This window comes from Cryptomeria japonica, chromosome 4 (genome assembly GCF_030272615.1).
Source record: "Cryptomeria japonica chromosome 4, Sugi_1.0, whole genome shotgun sequence".
NCBI classification, from domain to species: Eukaryota; Viridiplantae; Streptophyta; class Pinopsida; order Cupressales; family Cupressaceae; genus Cryptomeria; species Cryptomeria japonica.
In genome coordinates this window covers 273611455-273624811 of record NC_081408.1, presented here as the reverse complement: position 1 = coordinate 273624811, position 13357 = coordinate 273611455, and positions in this window count along the sequence as shown.

Below are 13357 nucleotides of genomic sequence, written 5' to 3'. Positions count from 1 at the left end.
GGATAGATGGAAAATGTGTGATGGCTTATCCCTCTAAAGCAGGTGTGCAATCCAAGGTGGATCAGATCAGATTGGATGCAAATTTGATTGGTAGAAGAAAACCCTAACTGCCCAAAATTTGAATTGGCTTTTGGTGGGAAAACAAGTTTATAAAGAAGAAAGCCAAAATTGATGGAGGTTGCTGCTGAATGAGAGAGTGTTGCTGTTACATGTGAGAGAAAATCAATCATGTAATCAATGACAATCAGAGGAGAGAGAGTGTGAAAGAGAATAGGGTAGAAGAGTTCAACTGGCAACAGTGAGGCAACCGGTAGTCTGTCAATGAGTCTGTGAGAGGATCATACCGGTGGTGAACGAACCAGTAGAGAAGAGCCATAGAAGATTGCAAAGAAGGGAAGTTGAGAATCGACAGGTATTAGATGGTAGACATATGACTAAGTTATCAAGACCAGTGGTGGAGAGCAGTAGTGTAGCAGAGAGAAAAGAGAATCAACAAAGAGAAGATATGGAAGAGAAGAAGAAGAGGCTGATCCAGTGTAGGTGCAATAGAGAGTAAGGTTGCATAGGTGTGAGGGTTAGCAAAGAACCAATAGTGAACTGGATAGAAGATCCAGTAGAGAGATTTAGAGAAGTGTTGCAAAATCCATTTGTAATAAGGTTATTAATTTGTAAATGATTATGTTTTGTATTCACTGAGTTCTAGCTCGGTGCAAGGGTTGTAGCTCCTTGGGTTGGTTCCCTAAATTAGGGGTTGGTGCTCCTTGGGTTGGTTCCCTAAACATTGTAATTATAGATTCATTTTGAGGTTGGATTGAAGCAATAGACTCCAACAACATTTCTCACCAATATTTTTCCCATCTTGGGTTTTCCTTGTATATGCTGGTGTTATGTGGTGTCTCCTTTGTGTGTCATTGCATTTGTGTTGGTCTCCCGTCTAACTAGTAAGTCCACATAAAGTTAGATTTGACAACCGATATACTCACATAGGATAGTTAAAGGGAAAAGTTTGAGAACCACTGGTTCACCCCCCTTTGAGTGGTACATTGTGTCTAACACTTTAGAGAAAGATTGGGGGTCTCTTCTCCTCTGGTAGAGACTTAAGTTATGTTGATTGGTATTAGTCTGGTAGGTATTATCAAAACTATCAGTCATTCTAGATTGATTATTTGGTGCTACTACTCTGGGGGAGTAGTCAGCTATGTGGTTTAGACGATCTATGGTTTTTCTTTGATGTTTATGTTAGGTTTTTGGCATTGATGTCAAATGTGGAGAGATATACATGTGAAAAATAGAGCTTAATAGAGATATCAATCACAGGGGGAGCTTGGTCTATGGATGGTTAAATGGTTTATAACTTCATTGATATATTATTTATTGGGTGTCTTTTATTGGGGGAGACTTGTTTGGCATTTCTTTCCATTTGGATTTTTTTCACATCTAGTGTTGCCATCAATACCAAAGGGGGAGATTGTTGGCAATTTGGAGGAATTGATTATGTGTTGCATTGATGTTTATCATTGATTTCAACACTAGCTTGTTTGGTTGTTTACCAAGTTCTAGTAGAGTGGTTGGATTGTGATGTTGATTTGGAGACCATCTTTGGTATTCTTCAGCACATTCAGTTTGGTGGAATTGGTTTGGTTCGGTCATTCATGTGCATGTCACATTCAGTTGGTTCAAGCATTGGTGATCCAGAAGCTATCATATGCTCTATTAATCCTTTTGGTTATCGATAAGGGTTTTACCGACAAACATTTGTTTAAGATCTTTTGATGGATTCAATAAGTGGTGTTGGTGCAGCTTATAGAAGGTTCTCAGGATGCTGATGGTTATCATGTTTGTGTTCCAGTTGATCAGTGGTGTTGCATTTGTCTTATGGTAACCTATTTTAGGTCCGATTATATTTTGTGTTATTCTCCCAAGTTATGGACTGGTTTATGTAACTTATTCGTGGATTCTCCCGATGCATTACTGGTTGGATTTATTGATTGGATAATGTTGTTTCAATCTCTGGCCGACTTGGGTTATCATTGGTTTGTAGGTTTTTGTAATGGATTTATTGTATTATCTTTTAGGTGGCCGATCTAATGTTTTAGGTCCCAAGTTTGTATAAATATGATGTAAGATCTCTTTGTAGGTCATGGCTTATGGGATGATCTGTGTGAGAATAAAGTTGTAATCATATGCAGAGGTTTTGGTCGATCCTAGGTGATTGAATTAGGTTTGAGTAAGAGGTTTAACAACTCCGGTATTGAGCTTAATTGGAACTATACTCACGCATAGGAGATATTATTCTTCCAGTTCACTCTTCTTTTTGGATTGTAGTCCGACAATTTTTGTAGTCAGTGAGGCTCTCTTGTGATGAGTAGTACACTCTAGGAAATGTGCCTTCCTACATGTTCAGGCCCCTTTATTGTAATCACATACTTATTGTAGAAGTATCATATGACTATGGGTAGGGTTTCCTACTGTGTTTTTTCCCTTTACCGGGTTTTCCACATACAAATATTGGTGTTATGTGTTGTGGATGCATGGTATTTATGTTTGTACATAACTGATATATCTACTATTCTAGTAAAAGGTTTTGTGTGCTTAAAGTTTCATAATCTGTTGACAATTTATTCACCGCTTTCTCAATTGTCCACCAATTATCCTAACATTTATATCTTTATCTCTCTAACTCCCCCTCTCTATCTCTCTCCCTCTCTTTATGCCTCTCTCTTTATTACTTATCTATGTCACCTTATTTCTCTCTCTCTCATGGCCCCCTCTATCTCTATCTTGATATATCCACCTCTCTCTCTCTCATTAACTCCATATATCTTAATTTATATCTTTATCTTTCTCCATATTTCCCTAACTCCTCTCTCTCTTTCTATCTATATCTCTCTAGCTATATATCTCTCTCTACCTCTCTCTATCTCTTTCTACCTATATCACTTCCTCTCCCCTCTCTCTCTTTTATTACCTTCATCTGTCCCTCCATATCTCCTACTCTATGTATTTATCTCTATTTCTAGATCTCTATCTACTTTTACTCTATGCCTTTATTATTTCTATCCCTCTCTTATTCACTCCATCTATCCTACTCTATGTCTTTCTATTTATCTCCATCTCACTCCTCTCTATGTCTTTCTATCCTTGTATCTCTAACTTAATCTTCCCCTATATCTCTCTCCACATCCTTCTCTATCTCTCCATATCTCACTCAACTATATCACTTCCTCTCTTCTTGTCTCTCTTAGCCATTCGATATTTCCCTCCATCTCTCCTATTGCAATCTTTATCTCCACTTCTCTATCTCTATATTTCTCTCTATCTCTTCATATCCATATCTTTCTCTACCTTTATTTCCTTACTACTACATCTCTCCCCATCTCTCTATATCTCCCTTTATCTATATATCTCAATCTCTTCCTCTTGCTCTCTATATATTGAGATATATCCCCTTCTACCCATCCTCTACCTATCTCTCTCCCTATATCTCATCATCTATATCTCTCTATCTCCCCCTCTTGTACTTCCTCTATATCTCCATATACCCATATCTCTCTATATTTATCTCTCCTTATACCTATCTCTATATTTGGACATCTATTTTTATGTCTCCCTCCTATATCTTTATATATTTATCTCTTTTATCTTTATCTATCCCTCTTTCTTCTCTCTATTTATCTATCCTTCTCCTCTTGCATCTCAATCTCTATCTTCTTACCTATCTCTCTCTCTCACTCTTCCTAAATTAATTTCTCCCTGTAATGCACGCCAAAACACCCTACAAAAATATAACCATATAACATGCAAATAGAGATAACATTTTTTTTAAAGATAAATAATGTGACACATATAGCTTAAATTACCACAAAATCATTTAAAAATTCACAAAATCATCTTACAATCAAGAACATATGAACATAAGTACGCAAGAAAAAATAGATAACATCTCATAGATTATCTTCTTCTTAGGTATCTCAATGCCATTACTTAACTTAAAATAACAATAAGATTATTTACAACATTATAATCATATCTTCGATCACAATAATCCTAATATCCATTTTTTTAAGATCATAGATTTATTCATTAACTAACTATACTAACTCCAACATTACCCAATCATCAATAATAAGATTTAGGGTATAATTCAATATACATTTAACATTTCTTGTGAGTACTACAACATTTCCTAATATAAGAACCACAATTTCAACTACTAAATCTTTATCTAACTAAATATGATTACAAGAATGTCATCAATATTACATTATCCTTTTTAAATTGAGATACATACTACTTAACTTATAATTATGTTCTCAACATGATACATATTACAACATACTTTCTGAATCCTCAAAGAATACACAATTCTTGCTCAACAATCCATGATCAAGATGAAGGGATAAATATTCACATCACACAACAAGCATCCAACAAAGAGAAGAACATCCCAATGGAAGAAGGTATCAAACCACTTGACCATGTGGAACCATAAGGAACCACCCCCTATGCTATGGAGAATAACACAAGATCCCATGCACATTCTAGATCTACGCTGACACAAAACCACCAAAAGATACAACAGAAGCCACCACAAATGAAAAGCAACCATATGAACAATACACCAAAATACATCACAAGGATAAATCAAAATCACAAGACATCCAAAGGAATCACAACAGAAAGACATAAGGACCTAGGATCTACATGTAGGGAAGAGTGTCATCACATGCTATCACAACCAATAAAGGATATCCTAGGTAAGGGGAGTTAGATCTCCTTGTTCCTCAAATCTGTGATATACATGTGGAACTATATCAACCTTTGAGGAAATCAAGGGAGTTTAGTTTATTCAGATCACCTTGATCTTTCCAAACCTCATCTTGAGTTTTTAGTAGCACTCCAATCCATGAGATGGGGTACCACAAATACATTTCTTATCTTATTAAGGTGAAGTAATACTACCCTTCCCACCTAAGATTAATTTATTAGGTTGTCACTTGATTATACCGTAAACTCCCAATGAGCTATCAAAACTCTCTAGACCCTGGCTCCTTAACACAAGAAATCCTAGCAGTCAATTCCTCATGACCTCAGTAGGAACATGGAAGCCCACTCTACCTAGTCATGCACCCTAGAAATTAGGGAAACAACATACACATATGCAAGAACAAGGTATCTCAAATGAAATATAACCCAGATAACCAAGATTTCCAACCACAATGATAATCATTAAATAAATGCATAACAATGTCAATATCTCATCCTCAAAGGCAATCATGAAAAGCAAAAGCAATCAATATCCACAATATCAAATTTATGCAAATGTGCCCATTATAATAGCAAGGTATTACTCATCTTGCTCAACACATAAAAATGCAAATAATCAATCTTAGCCAATAATAAAATCCCGAATCACCTTAGGAACTTAAATGTATCAAAATACAACCTCTCGACTGTCAAAAAATATAAAACAAGAAGTCAAGAACTTACTCAGAAAGCCAAAATAACACTTTGGCATATCCATAGACTAGAACAATGCATTCAATAACCAGTGTAGTGGTTTTATTGAATAGTTTATCACATACAAAAAGTATTTTAGTGCATCTGAAGCCCAATACAACACTTATATTACAACTCTTTTGACCTGTTATGTAGTGCATATGCCCAGTTGGGCAACACATTTGACACATAGAATGACGCTTTTGCACCATAGACTAGCACATACACCTAATTTGATAGCACAATTAACATAAGGTGTAGAACATAAGCTCATCAAATAAATGCATTCATCCTTTCAACATTTTTTTCTAGTGATCTAGCATATTTAGGGTCTACATACTCTAAAAATGGAAGATTAAGTTGTGACTAAGGTATAAAACTAGGGAAAGATTAAAGACAACATTTAGCAAGAATCCTCATGCGCAAAAAAAACTACACAATTTCATAACATTAAAATCATAGTTCGATGCTTAAATCGGGAGCCATGACTTCCGATAAATTCACAAGAAACTCCATGGAATCAAAATTCTAGAATAACTTTTTTCACCCAACATAAAAATAAATATGAAACACAAAGGAATAGAAGGAGTAACCAAGTTCTCAAGGCCAAAAACATGAATCTCCAAGACAAAGATAAACCAATGATTCATGTCTCACGATAAAACACTTCGAAAAAGACACATAACTTCAAATAGACCAAGAATGCAGAAATATAGTCACGACGAGGCTTAAACTCATTATTCATATATCTATATTTACATATTCTATCTCATTGTAGATCAAATCAAATTTCTTCTCGTAATCAAACTTTCTCAAACACATTACAAATAGAACTTTCAAAATGAAAATCGCATAAGAAGGATTAAAGACCTCTAACCTAGGCAATAGAGTGATGGTCAAAGAATTTGGTGGAGTGCAAATCCAACCCACAATCCAACCACAATCCAAAGCCAAACTCCCAAAATCCAAAATATTCAAAACAATTCGAAATTTCTCCAGCAAGCCAACCTTGACAAAAACTCAAAAAACTAAATAAATAAAAAATTAAACCAAACTATACAAAACTCCAAGCCAATCAAAATAATTAAAAATATAATATTTCTTACCAACCTTTCCAAATATTGAGGTAGAATAATATGAAATAATATTATTTAATCCTCCCATATCACACAACCAATCATAAAATATAGTAGGTTGGATAACTAGCTAAATAATAAATAAATGAATAAACCAAGTGGGGAAATAGAAAATATATTATAACCACTAAATAAAATATAAAGGTTTAATAAAATAAACCCAATAAATCAAAAGCCCAATTAAATATTAAACCATAATAAATATATAGAAAGGCTTACCAAGGACAATTGAATCAAATAATATAAATTCTCAAATAAATATTAAACCATAGAATAATATAAAGCCAGTAATTAAATATTAATCCTCAATAAAATAATCACATGTCACTATTCAAATATTAGTAACATCCATTAATCTAATTTAACATTATTAAACTATTTAAGCCAAATAATTAATTAATAATCTAATTAACCAACAATCACAACTCCTCAAGCCAACCCAAGATAGGGTAACATAAAATAGCACAAGGCAACTCTAACCACGATACTAAGACTGAAAGGATACTAGGTAAACCTAAAGTGTAGAATGAGATTTCATGTCAGCTCCAATCAACCTGCCATTGGGATAAAAACATGCTTAGACCTGTGAAGCCAGGTGGAGTCAATGTCTAGTACCTGCAAACATGTCACCACCAAATTACACACAACAACATATATATATATATATATATATATATATATATATATATATATATATATATATATATATATATATATATATATATATATATATATATATATATATATATATATATATATATATATATATATATATGAGCATGATATGATATTGCAACTCCCTTTCACTTGTCTGACTATTCTATGTTATATATATATATATATGACTATTCTATGTTATATATATATATATATATATATAATATAGAATAGTCAGACAAGTGAAAGGGAGTTGCAATATCATATCATGCTCATAAATGAGTGGGTATGACATCATCCCCTTCACAACCACAATACTAAACAATCATGACAAACAAGCACCATCACTATCATCATATCAATTATAATCATGAATTTAGATTAGAACATAGAAAGATACTATCTTATCACCATGACAAAATATAAACCATGCATGAATAATGAGTGGATATGAATATCCAAATACAAGTCATACCAACTGCAAATATGATATGTCTATCATCAATATAAAACCATAATATCAACTGTAAATATGATATCTCTATCATCAACTATAAAGAATCCAAATCATAGATAAATCCATAAACATCTATCAAAAATACCATAAAATAGTATAATTTATATCAATATAGTCTATTGATGCATAAAGAGAAAGATGAATTAGGGAGGGGCACTACATCCCCACCCTCCTTGTCCCAGGCTTACTCCTAGAAGCATGAAAACAAGTAGGGAAATAACTCTCTCATCTACACTATATCCTCCCAAGTTTCCAAAGAGTGATCATTTAGGTCCCATAGGACCCTTACCTGCTCTATATCATGAACCCTAAGGACTAGCCCTTGACACTGAAGAATGCACATAGCCTCCAAAGAAAAGATGCTCATCCTCTACCTACAATGCATTCCAATCCAAAACATGGGCCACATTAGGAAAATGTGGCCTCAAAACTGATACACAAAATACATCATGGATGTGAGACAAGCTACACTACAAGGCAAGGCAATAAGCCATAGGAACAATCCTCTCCAAATCCTTGAATGGTCCAACAAAATGAGGTGCCAACTTAGAGCCTTTTTCATAAACGATATGACTCTTTCATGGATAAACCCTCAACAACACTTTGCCACCCACTAAAAACTGTCGACCCACATGATGAGCATCCACATACTTCTTATGTCTATCCTATGTTGCTAGTAAATGCTCATGAATACAAGTCACCTATTTCTCCATATCTTGCAACATCTCTGAACCTAAAAGCACTCTATCCTCCAAATGATCCCAACTCAAAAGAATATGACATGATCACCCAAAGAAAGCCTGAAAAGGATACATACTAATAGAACTATGATAGCCATTATGGTAAGCAAACTCCACTAGATAGAGATAATCTTCCAATTGATATTGTTGATCCATAACATACATCCATAGCATATCCTCTAAAACCTGATTAACTCTCTTAGTTTGACCATCTCTCTTAGGATGATACACTGAACTAAATTTCAATTTAGCTCCTAAATCATGTTGAAGAGAGGTCCACAATGCTGAAGTGAACACTAGATCACGATCTGATATAATCCGATGAGGAATACCATGAAATATCACTATATCTTCTATGAAAACCCATGCTACTATCACCACTATGTAGGAAGATCAGATTGGAGAGAAATGTTCCACCTTGGTTAGCCCATCAACGATGACCATGACAATATCATGATGACAAGAAGACATCGACAAACCAATAATCAAATCCATTGATATAATATCACATTTCCAATCTAGAACTAGGTTCAAATACAACAAGCCTCCTGGATGCTGATGCTCTGCCTTCACACACTCACACTCCAAACAGTAAGACATAAAATTTGCTATATCTCACCTCATACTTTCCCAATGATACAACTAACGAAGATCTACATGGGTGAACTAACAATGTTGGTTCCCACTTTTTTGTACATCCTCATTTTTGCTGAAATCATACATTTTTTAGAGAATATAATGATTTAAGATTTAAGAGGACCCATTTGAAGTAATTAATTAAAGAGAGTTAGATCAAAGGCTCTTAGATCAAAATTTCTTGGATAGAACCTCTCTACTTCTAAATCATTCTTGGAATGGAGTCTCCTTTGAATATATCAAATGTTGATAAAAAACCAATTTTACATTACCTTTTGGGGGGTCAAATGAATTCATTTAGAAGTTTCTTTTTTAAAGTATTTATCCCTTATTATAATCTTTCCAAATAGTATAATTTTTAATATATTTAATTTCATTAATATATTTTTATTTTATTTCTTATGAATGTAGGGTTTTAACCGAGCATGAACTTCTTTGTTCAATGCTTATGGAAAAATAGTAAATGTCACCCAAAAAATTCAGAAAAAATATTTACGCATGAGGTATTGAAGTCCTCTTTCCAACAAGAAAAATAAATTTGATTTTCATTACATATACAACAAGTTATCTAATATCAAATGGACATATGTCAAAATTACAGTTAACTCGACTTCAAATCTTAATAAAATATGAAATATTAAAGATAATCTTACAAAACCAATTGCAAACACTAGATATGGATGTTACAAAACCAAATTCAAAATAATCACTTTCAAATCTATTATCGAAAAAATGTTATTCTATACAAAGTGAGTATCACTCTTTAAAAATGTTATTTTTTTGAAAAAAACTAGTTTTTGAGGGAGATCGAAAAATGGAAGCCAATTGATTCCAAAAATTATCATAAAATATTTTTATAATCTACATACAAAATGACACAAATCACTAGTTCACATCATCTACAAATTCCTTACGGTTTAGAAGTAATAGGTTTTTGAATCTGAAGTTTTTTTTTTTATTTATTTTTATTTTTCTAAAAATGAATATTGCAGTGTCAAAGTTGGCAAAAAAGTGTAACCCACTATTGTGGGTTCACCGACATGCATCTTCTTGACACCTGGATGTGTCAAATAAGGTGCATGATGTGCATTTGACAAAGGCAATGCATAAATTCCATCTAAAGGTGTAACATAGATACATCCCAAGTAGTAGAGAAGACCATCTGACTCCAAAGAATAACCTAAAAATCTCCTCTCAAGAGCTCTACCTGAAGCAATTTCCACACTAACCTCCTAGTACCAAGCATCTAAAGGAAGAACACTAAGAATCAGACTCCTCAAATCCATGCTGAGAGTCATCACTAAATCCTCATGCCTCTTGTGGCTCAACGCATCTCCCATCACATTATCCTTGCCCTGAATATACTTCACCTCGAAATCATACTCATAATGAAACTCCATCCAATGACATTTCCTGGCATTCAAGTTTGACTAAGTAAATATATATTTCAAAATTCGATGATCACTATACAAATCGAAATGATACCCAAGAAGAAAATGCATCCATCTCACCAAAGCATGAACCACTGCCTCTACCTCTAAATCATGAGTGGGATAATTCAGCTCATGATCTTTGAGTTTACATGACTCATAAGATATCACTCAACCATCCTACATAAGAACTTCTCCTAAGCCCTCTGAAGAAGCATCTATGCACACCATAAAATATCCTAATGGATCCGACACTACTAAAATAGGTGTAGTAGTCAAACGCTTCTTGAGGATCTGGAAAGCTGCCCCACACTGATATGACCAAACAAACTTTTTCCCTTTTCTCTAAAGAGAAGTAATAGGTGTTGGCATATTGGCAATAAGTTGTCACTAATGTCAACCGGTGGTAGTTGAGCATGAAGGCTGGTGGCTTGTTTATAATGAAGAGGCAGAATGTTAAAAGTTGTCTTATACCACCTGCGATGAAGAGGTGCAGCCGGTACGGGATGTTCTACTAGTTAACAGAAGAAGAAAAATCTAACTGGCAAAGGGTTTTACTAGTATGTGTTTTCTAAACCGACTGAGCATTGGTAGGCCATGGCTTGATTGATGTGATGTCATGTGGAGCTGAGGTGGCAAGTAGGGTGTGGTTGGTGAAGCTTCATCGACAGGGTTGAAGAAACAAATAATCGCCATTAATGAAGGAGCCACAAATCATGGGATTGCATCTGATCGATTGTAGCTTGAGGAAGAAGGAATGATAGAGGAATATTAAGGAGTAGTTTGTGCCTAGATCGAAGCAAGAAGATCATGTTTCCCTTATCTGAAAAAGTATTTTGAAAAAAAAAGGTGTGCAAATGGTGAAGATGAAAAAAATGGACATCAAGGTGATCAGATCGTGTAGGATCTAATTGGATTTGGTTTGCCTCGTAGATGGTGAGGAAACCCTAATCATCAGAACTTTGAATTTCATTTTGGTGGGAAATCACCAGATAAGAGATGAGAGCTCTACATAGAAAAATGTTGATGCTGTGAAGATTGTGGGGTGAATAGAAGGGAGAGTGAGCTAGGAGAAAACTTGAGAAGGTGATCTAAGCATGTTATAGTGTGAGGGAGCAAGAAAACTGGTGAGAGGATTCTATCGATAGTATCATAGTTAGGCAGTTGAGCCTAACTAGGAAGGTGTGACAGAGGAGGTAGCATCCTAGTGAGAGACTGTGTGTGAGAGGGAAAGATAGATAACAGAGATTGAGAAATAGAGACAACAATTTCACAATCGATAGTGCGAGTTCTAGTGAAGGAGAAAAGACTATAAACTGGCAAAGAGTTACTTGATTCAAGAGTTGCATAATTCATTTGCAACAAGAAGCAATAATTGTATTCAAATAGTATTTCATTATACATTGCCAAGTTGAAGCTTGGTGCAGGGGTTGGTGCTCCTTGGGTTGGTGCCCAAAATCTTTGTAAATCTATGTTTTAATTGTGAGGTTGGATTGGAGTAGTAGTCTCGAACAACTCTTCTCACTGAGGTTTTTCTCATATTGGATTTTCCTCATAAATCTAGTGTTGTGAATCTCTTGAGTGTGGATGATCTGCTTGTTCTTCTCTCTTGCATTACCAGTATGACTGTTTAGTGGTTAAGCAAAAAGTTGATTGTCTAGAATTGGATTGGTAAAGATTTCAAAGTTAGGAACCACTGATTCACCCCCCTCTTAGTGGTACTTTGTGTTCAACAATTGGTATCAGAGCCAAGTTCCCAGTTATCCTTAAACCTTGGGTAGATTCTGGACTTTGAGCATAATGGAAAGAAGTGAGTCTTCTTCCTCAAAATCCCCTATGTTTGATGGATCCAACTATACCTTCTGGAGCAGAAGAATGGAGACCTATATTTCATCTCTTGGTTTTGATGTGTGGATGGCGGTCAGGAATGGGTATGCTATTCCCAATACTCCTCCCACTGATCTAGATGCAAAAAGGGAGTATGAGAATAATGCAAAGGCAAAACATGCTATCTTGAGTGGACTATCCGATAATGAATTTGTCAAATTCAAGCACTGTGTTTTAGCAAAGGAGACATGGGAAAAATTGCAGAGGTTGTTTGAGGGAGATGCAAAGGTCAAGGAAGCCAACTTGAAAGCATCTAAATGAAAGATGATGAAAAGATTGCAGACTATCTTCACAGATTTGTTGAAACTGTGAATACTATTAGAGGAGTTGGAGAAGAGTTCGCAGATTAGATTCTTGTCAAAAAGATACTTAGATCTCTCACTCCCAAATATGATACTAAAGTGTCAGCCATAGAAGAAGCCAAGGATCTGAAGACTTTGACAATGAATGAACTATTTGGCTCCCTGATAGCCTATGAGATGAGAACAACCGGTGAGACTTCTACAAGGAAAGAGGCAGCATTTAACATCACCAAAAAGGGCAAATAAGTTGTTACTCGTAAAGAATCTAGTGAAGACTGATGCTAAAGTAGAAAAATTTGTTAGGAAGCTCAAAAGAGGATTTGGTCGGTACAAAGGAAAGCTACCACTTAAATGCTTCAACTGTGGGAAAGTAGGAAACTTCGCTGCAAGCTATCCTCACAAAGAAGCTGGTGTAGATGAGTCAAGAGAGTTCAGAAGATCTATCGACAATGACAGAGATAGGAATGACTACCGGTAGGGAAGAAGAGGCTATCGGAACCAAAATAGCCTATATACCATTGAGGATGACACAACAGATGATGAAGATCCATCA